The following is a 9,038-nucleotide window of genomic DNA, read 5'->3' as shown; positions in this document are numbered from 1 at the left end:
GCTCACTAGATATGTATCGTAATTAATAGAGCAGTAACCCACTTCTCAGATATTTTAAGAACTAAAAACATCAATGTGTTTAAGTAATTTCTAGACAAGTGAGTAATTCCATCATCTGCTAATACTCCGTGGTGGTCACTTCGGTAGTATTGGCCATGCTAGATTAGAATCTTTTTATCATTGGCTAGTCCTCATCTCTAGATTCATTCGGTCCTTCGAACAGTGATAATCAGAAGAATAAGGCTTTGTGCAGAAACAAAACAAAAAAACAGAAGAAGAAGCTATTGCTCATTGTAGAATTGTATCAGTTTGGATGCTAGATAACTAAAGACTCAGACAAGTTACGTGAAAACACCATTTTGCACGTTTTCTAAACATTCAAAAAACTCATAGTGGAAATTTACGACGAAAGAACGTCAGAGCAAGAAGAGGGAGGGGAAGAGGGTCGCCCTTAAATTTATTTTTTATGGGCGATGACCCTCTCCTATTGGAACCTAATTAACGAAAAATGGCGATGGAGAACATATACATTTTCTAGATATACTACGTAGCTTGCATGCATTTCCAATACGCCGATTGATTTTGCAAGTTGATCGACTACATTAATTGGTGCCAAGTTCATTCGTAGGAGTACGTAGTACATTATTTTCCTGGCTCGGTAAAGCATACTTTCTGCCTGGATCGGTCCACCGTCAGTGAGGTACTGGAAACACACGTCCATTCCTCAGCAGCGCGTTGTGCGTGGAAGGAACTCTCTCGTGCGTGGGCCCCACCGCCAACAGCTCTCCTCTCTCTCACGCACGAGACGCCCTTTGCCTTGACCCCCACGCACAACAGATTCCATCAGCACACCTGACACGTGGGACCACAACCCAGTCAGCGACTCGACAGTTGGACGCGACAAATTCAAATCAAAGCGAACGAAGCTGGGCCCACCAACATCCGGAACTCGACCCACCTTTTCGCTCCAGAGCTGCCCCATTTTTGGAATTAAAATATCAATATGCTTATAATTAATTAACTAATACACGGCTGAGTAATTAATTCCATCATCTGCTAATACTCTGTGGTGGTCTTTTCTTCTATACTACTATTAAAAGAGCAAACTTAAGTTCTCCTAAAACCACACAGCAAACTGTACACAAGGTAACCAGAACCCTCGGATCAAATCAACTTAAACATATCTTACCGCCAATATTACGCCAGTAATTTGTTAGCCAGATCGACGACTCAGATGCCAGCAGACGCCCGTGGTCTGCCTATCCTCATAGCGCTCCGCACTCTCGATCCGCACGGCCCCGCCCATAACGCGGATAAAATCCACCTGAATCGCGTTAATGACATGTTTATCCCGCTATTTCCTCTGCCCCAGTCCTTTCCATCTTCCCAAATTCCCCAAATTGCGTCGTCCCCATAGTCCCGTCCACCATATCACCTCCAAGCGATCCCAGCGCCGCCGATCTCCCGTGCCGCCACCACCTCCGCCGCCTCCTGGACAAGAGGCCACCACCATTGAGCACCACTTCGGCGCGCCTGGTTGCCACCGCGACTCTGGCCTTGGAAGGTCGTCCTACTGTCCTAGATCGGGGAGGAGGCACGATTTGGATCTGGGCGGCGACGGCTAAGCAAGGGCACCTGTGCTATCGAGGTACATCTCTTCCCACTCTCCCCGCCTCCCTCTCTCTTCCCCGCCGGGGTCGCCGTGAGCCCGTGACCGTGGACTGGCGGGGAATGGGGAGCTTCGACAGTGAGGAACGGGGAGCACGGGTGCTCTGCTGGTGGAGGCATGTTTTGGGACGGGGAGACCTCTGGCCGTGTGGAATGAAGTGAGCTTTGGATGCAAACTGAATTTCATCTCTCTCGGTTCTTGTTTTCTGCTGATAGCACATAATAACATTGGTAATGTTGAGCCGACAAAGAGAAGTAGCAGACTAATTTCTATGTCGACAAATGATGATTTGCTCCCCGTATGTGGTTTCTGGTCATATTGGGCTATGTGAAAATTGGTTTTTCTCTGTATTCTCCATATGACATTATTTTATAATCGCTGGAATATGAAAATAGAATGGTGTGCAGTTCTGCCCTTGTGAGCAATCTCTGATGCTTATATATACTAGCAGTAACGTGTAGTATTAGGTATGGCAAAGTAAATTTGCTTCAACAATCAATTCCAGCGCAGCAATTTTTTTGTGGGATTTCTCTTGCATCTGCACTGAATTTTGTACGCCGATGCCAGTTTGATGGTTTTGCTTTGAATGGTCTTCTCAAGGAAACCGTGTTCAATTTGTATGTTTTGCTTTGAACGAGTCTTTCTAGAAATCTGTATGTGTACTTATATGGCTGGTTGGAATTGTGCAAATTGTGATGGTTTGCTTTCTATGAGCAACTACTTGAATGCTGAAATTTTATACAGTACATATCATGTCAACAACATGTATCTCTTTTTATTTCACATGTGGATAGAGAAGTTGCCATACATTGTTGTCCCCTTGGCAATAGTATGTAATTCTCAAATTATCTTGCTATCTTTGCTCAGTAGCATTTAATATGACTAATTTGAGATCAGCAAAGAGGAATGGGCCTGAAGAAATACTGATATTGAGCTAGGTCTGCAAGGCGATGTATTGAGCTCTGCGTAGCCTTTGTATGTGTTTTCGATTCTCTTTTTTTTTAAACATAGCCTGTAGATGTCCTACGGTGTGATTTTATTTTTCGAGTTCAGCTTTGTGTTATCGTAGAATTCAGGTTAGGGAGATCAAGAAGATGTTTCATATGTTAGCACAACTACTGAAGGATTTGCAGGTGAGCAACTGTTATATGAGTTTGGATGACGGAATATCAGTATTACATCAAAATCTACGGCTTTATATACTTTGTCACATACTGCCATATTTCATATATGACGACCATATCAATCACGTGTTGTTTCTTTTTCATTCAGAGTGTACATTGCTTCCAGTGTAACAAGAACAGAAAATAAGGTACTCTCTAAATAATGTGTGAGGATTCTGATTCTGTAATTTGTTTTACTGTTGCTAACTGAGCATGCTTACATAATGGGATGATTTGAGTGGAGTTTCAAAGTCAATCGTCCATGTTTGCAGTCTCAAGTTTCTATATGTATAGTCTGAGACCTAATAAGTATTGATCATTTCAGAAAGTTTCACGTTTCATACTTATAATTGATACTGATTGTATTCATGTAATTGGGCCACTTGATTATAGTGATTTTCTAACTAATAAGTAAGATGTCCCCGGTTCTGCATAAAGATTTAGGCACTCTAATTTCTTAAGTCTTTGTGGAGTCAGAAGTTTTGAATGTTTTTGTTCAGAGTCTTTTTGAAATGATGAGTGATGCATACCTATTCAGTGTTTTACATGGTACTGCAAGTGAAGAAATGATTTGTACTGAACCATCTAATGTGTTATTGCGTTTCTTTGAAGTCATGAATTTGTAGCAAGTGACGCCCTCATTGGCATTCTTTTTCTTACATATCCAAGATAGTTAAAGCATCGTGGGGACCAGGAGGCCAAGCAGTCTGTGGTGTCTTCATCGTTGTTGCAAAGAAACATGTCCAAACTTGTAAGCCCATATTGGTATTACTTTCCATGAATAACAGTGATCTGTTAAGAATTTATCTGTTATCTTGCAACAACCAACAAAATATATATTTAAGAATGATCTGTTATCTTGCCATGAATAACAGTGATAATTTTGTTGTTGACTCATGTTATATCCTCACAAATAAAGTGCTACAGGGAACTTTCTCTATCGGTTCAGGTTGGACGAGCAAGACAACATACTGCAGACTGGGAACAAGGTGAGAAGATTAGATGCAAATTTATGTAGCATATGTACAGCTACATTTGTTAATCTCCTTCTCAATTTTTCCTTTTTCTTTGCAGAGTATGTTCATCATCAGTGATATGTGTTAATACTCTCCTTGAGATTGATTCCTTTGCTTTCGCAAAAAAGCGTCAGATACATGGCGAGCTTCAAAATATCAGGTTGCAAATACCATCGTTGCTTTGGACCTTGCCATGGATGGATGGACACTAAATGACCACAAATGCCTCTAGATTATTAATAAGCGTGGTTCTACGTTCAGTGCTTTGGGCATCTGTTTTGTCTCGGGCTGGTTCTACGTACCTGATTTTGCTTGGAACAGCCACAGGGGCGAGGATGTTATAGTGATGCAGCTTGGTTTGCTAACTAGCAATGTTTTGTTTCTTAGACGGACAAACTTGTATCTCAGAACCTTGATGAATTGTTTCATTTGATCAGCTTATGTGGAAACTACTAATTTTCATTGCCTCTGTACACACACTTGCATACCCTTTTTCCTGGTGCTTATTGGCAATGGCCCATTCATAGGCATGACCTAGAAGAAAATAAGATTGAAGATGTATTTTTCTTGGTTGGAAATATTACACCTCAAATTTAATTCAGTTTGGATACAACAATGACTATTAAGATTGAAAAAACTGATGAATTATGTTAGTTATACAGTTTAAGAGGTCAAGGATGTGATATATGAGAAACAATTTTGTCCGTTACACATGAATATCTGTATGGCATTGTGTATGCTGGCGAGATGTGTGAGATGTTGGTCATAACGTTGTGGATTCTGGCGAGATGTTTGTAATGACGTTGGTTGTCGAGATGCACTAGCTAGGGGTGCATGCATGGCCATAGGCCATAATTAAATTTTCATAATGGACTAATTTTCTGTTGGTTAGTTAATGATCAATGGTATTAGCTAAGCAATGGACATGGGCATGTTCATTTATAAAGCACAATGTTTTCAGTCATTTGTACAAGTTAGGAATTATATGCTTTTTGCGTGAGATTTCAGCTGTTCAAAAAGTAGATTTATGTTGACATAATTATTATAAGTTTCATTGTAGAACATATTTAATCGAGACGTGCGTGGCACGTGCATACTTACTAGTTTTAGGTAAATACACCAAGAGTCATGGAACTTGCACGTGACGGTCAGTTTGGTGCACAAAGTTGTAAAATACGTGTTTTTGGTCATCAAACTTGCACAAACGTTCATATACGGTCACATTCCATGTACGCAGACGTATCCGTGGCCTATGTGGCATGCCAGCATGGCCAGGGCCCACTGTAAGCCCGCGACACATGGTAGATCTGCAGGCTTTTTCTTTATTTTCGTATTATGCACCTGTTTTTTTAACTTATTAAGCCCTAAAAATGATTTTTTATTTACGTATAAAGCCCCTAAAATAAAATGGAAAAACAAGGGATGGTTCGGTTACAAACTAGGGACGTGCCCCTTCTAGGCTCGGGTTTTTTTTTAACAACCACCAAACCAATGACTATTCATGTCTAGGTAGCACAAATAATTTTTAGATCATATAAACACGGCCGAAAAAACAATTTTACAAGAAATGTAACCCCAAAAAAGGGAGCACCGTGGCTCGACTATGTGACCTCGTGGTCAACGTTAACTAAGATTACCACTAGGCTTCGACACCACAACATATCCAGATGGGATAAATATTTTTCATGTTGTTATTCCTTCTTGTTCTATGTAAGAAAAAAATATTCTTGTGTTTGTGATATTAATAAATGTTTAGGTGTTACAAAAAAAGGTGTGTGACATTTTAAAAAAATTAAACATTGTAAACCACATTTGTGTAATTAAAAATGATACCTTGCATTTTAAAAATGTTCATGCATTCCAAAAAAAAAAACTGGTCATGACATTTTTTTAAATGCCTATACAATGTATAAAACTGTTTGTGTAGCTTTAAAATGTTTCGTACCATCCGAAAATGTTAAAAACATAGTTGAAAAAAGTTTCAAAACTTGTATGTGAAAAAAATGTTAATCATATGTTTAAAAAGTATTAAGCATATAGTTTTTTAAATACTCCAAACATAGATGTATACTGGAGTATTTAAAATATATGTGTATCAAAACATAGATGTATACTGGAGTATTTAAAACATCAAAACATATTTGTATCATATGGAGTATATGTTTCAATACACATAAGTTTCAAAACTTGTATTTTAAAAAATGTTAATCTGGACGTGTTGTTGTTGATTAACATTTTTCCAAATACAAGTTTTTGAAAGTTTTTAAAATGCCGCATACCTTTTTTTGTAACACATAAATATTTTTTGAATGTCATAAACACTAGAATATAAATTGTTTTCTTACATCTGGACGTGTTGTGTTGTCGGTGGTAATGTTAGTTAACCTTGACCACAAGGTCACATGGTCGAGCCATGGTGCTCATTTTTTCCGTGTTACATTTCTTGTAAAATTTATTTTCAGTCATTGTTTATATGATACAGAAATTAGTCGGTCTATGTAGACATGAATGATCAGTAGTCTGGTGGTTGTCCACGTGAGACTACTAGGGCACGTTGCAGCTTCAAAAACCCCACATCGCTTGTTTTTTCATTTTATTTGTAGGGGCTTAATACGAAAATAAAAAAAGCCAAAGGCTTCTATGCAGATCTACATGCTACAGCGGATGACAGTGGGCCTTGGCCACACTGGAATGCCACATAGGCCATGGATACGTCCGTGTACATGAAATGTGATCGTATATGAGCGCTCGTGCAAGTTTGATGACCAGAAACATGTATTTTACAAGTTTGTGCACCAAACTAACCATCGCGTGCAAGTTCTATGACTTCAGATGTATTTACCTCTTTTTTTAGGGTGTCGTGGTGGTTATTTGGGTAGTACTACTACTAATTCCACGCTTCTGCCTCTGCTTTCTTCCAGCCGATTAATAAAGGTAAAAATGAACAAAAATGACCTTAGGCCGAAAGAAATTCACAAAATGAACCGTGGCCGAAACTATTTTACCCACCTAATCCTTTTGGGTAGCTTCCGACGCATAGGCGCTACACTACGCTGCATAGCGCCCGTCTGACAGGCACCACATGCCTCGCGAGCATGGCACTCCGGGGCCAGGTTGGGCCCTACCCCTGCTTCAGTAGCGCCCAGCACCGTACCCCCCCCCCCAAGAACATTCGAACAGAGAGGCGCCGACCGTGGTTTCCTCCCCCTCCCCCTCTCAAATGCCTCCCCGAATCCTACAGATCTGAAGATTTTCTCTGTGGATTTCGACTCCAATCCCTCCCTCAAGGTAACCTCCTCAAATCCCCTCCTTTTTCATCCGAAAATTTGCTCACATTTGCTCAAGTCTTACAAGTTTAGGCAAACCCCGGTTCTTCATCGATTTTGAAAATGTGTATGGAAATATGAGATGATTATTTGGTGTTTAGCATATGCGTTGGCATTTTGTTAGAGTTAGGGTTCTTAGTATGTTAGGGTAAAGGTCATGGTTCTTGTTATGTCACTACTAGGAAAATGCTTATAGGTAGACATTTAGCAGTAGCGTGGGTTATATACCCCACGCTACTGGTATGTACCAGTGACGCCTGGTAAAGAACGCCCTATTGCTACTTAATAACAGCAGCATTTGTAAGCTTGGGCCGCGCTGCTGTTACGTGGGCCGTAGGGAAAAAACGGTAGCCCACTTAGATGTAGCGTTTGCTTTGAACGGGCGCTACAGCTAGTGGGCTTAGCAGTAGCGCCGGCCCGTACGCGGCGCTACTACTACACAAAAAGCTAAAAAGAAAACCGGCCGCCCCGCACCCCTCTCGCTCTCACATCGATCTTCTCCCTCCGCTCGACGCCGCTGCCGCGGTTAGGGTTCCTCCCCGCCTCATCCAAGCCGACGGTGCTGCTGCAGCAGCACCCCAGCCACCACGCGCGCTACCGCCGCCGCAGGTAACGCTCGTCCTCCCCTAAGCAACGCTCCTCCCCCTCTCGCCGCCCCTACGCGGCGCTCCTCCCCCCTCTCGCCGCCCCCTCTGTCGCCGGCTGCCTCACCACTCCCCTTGCTGACCCACTATCCTACTGTTAATTAGTATCACATATGGATTAACAGGATTAGTATCACATATGCATCTCTAGATTCTACTGTTAATTAGTATCACATATCATCTTATATGTTACTAGATCTTAGGATTTGGCATGCACACTTGAAGTGTTGTTCGTATATGCTTTTATGGGCTATTAAGTCAAGTGATCACTTGCAGTGTGCTGGCCTTTCATGATTCAGTTGTTGGTACTTTGATTCTTAATTAATTGTAATTACTTGGGTTGTTAGTTGAGTGAGCATGCACACTTGCATTGCCCCTTTTATAGGTAGTCTTATCTTGCTATAGGAACTTTTTTTAAAGGATGGTAGCCACCAGATATCCAATTCGGCTCCAGGGAGCATTTGCTCTTACACGCTCAAAATGGTTTTGCAAATGTAAAAAAAGAAAAAAAGAAAAGTTTAGATGTACATGTTCATGTACAAATGTTATATGTAATTTGAATTCACAGAGGCTCTCGGCTCCATGGGCAAGAATTTGGCTAGAATTTGGCAATTTTTGAACTACTTTTGCTTGTCTGCTTGCGCAATAATGGCAATATGCCATTTATCTTATTATTAGGCTCTGTTTGGGTTACATGATCTCTATTAGGTTATGACTGTCTGAACTTAACTACAATTTAGTTGTTATTTTGTTTGCCATGTGAACCTGTTGTGTATTCTCTATGGTGTGAACCTGATGTTTCCTATTTTCCTTTGTATATTATTCAAAATCTGTCAAATTCTAGCCAATTTTAGGGAAATGACGCCCCCACCACCACCACCATGCCGACGGTGCAAATCAAGGTGCGCCAGCAGCCTTGCAACTGGCACGCTGTTCGGCGTCTACTACCAGTCGAGTTTTCTTCATGCAGCGGTAATAAATTATATGAAACTAGTAACCACTATTTTGTTTTTGTGTTATCGGCATTAATGCATTGTGTATATATCATTTTGCTTTTTGCACACAGATCATCCCATGCAATGTGAGGTCAGAATTCAACAAGCTGACCGGAGACTCTGTGACATTTGAGCCTCCTGGGGGGGCCTACACTATGGAGGTCGAGAAAGGACGAAATATGACGCAGGTGGGAGGAGATGGATGGGTCCGTTTCACCGCCCACA

At 41.1% G+C, this 9,038-nt stretch overlaps 1 long non-coding RNA gene across 2 annotated transcripts; it reads left to right on the top strand.

Moving 5' to 3' along the window:
* Window positions 1-1,271: 1,271 nt before the first annotated feature.
* On the top strand, window positions 1,272-4,321 carry LOC123047447 (uncharacterized). Of its 2 annotated transcripts, none has more exons than XR_006422985.1 (4): window positions 1,272-2,981; window positions 3,502-3,583; window positions 3,760-3,821; window positions 3,907-4,321. It is a non-coding gene; the product is annotated as an uncharacterized lncRNA (long non-coding RNA). The 2 variants fall into 2 exon arrangements; XR_006422986.1 differs by having other exon boundaries at window positions 3,752-3,821.
* The last annotated feature ends 4,717 nt before the right edge of the window (window positions 4,322-9,038 follow it).

Source organism: Triticum aestivum, chromosome 2B (genome assembly GCF_018294505.1).
Source record: "Triticum aestivum cultivar Chinese Spring chromosome 2B, IWGSC CS RefSeq v2.1, whole genome shotgun sequence".
In the NCBI taxonomy this organism is placed as follows: Eukaryota; Viridiplantae; Streptophyta; class Magnoliopsida; order Poales; family Poaceae; genus Triticum; species Triticum aestivum.
Note: the sequence above shows the minus strand (reverse complement) of the source record. Positions and strands in the feature narration are given on the sequence as shown.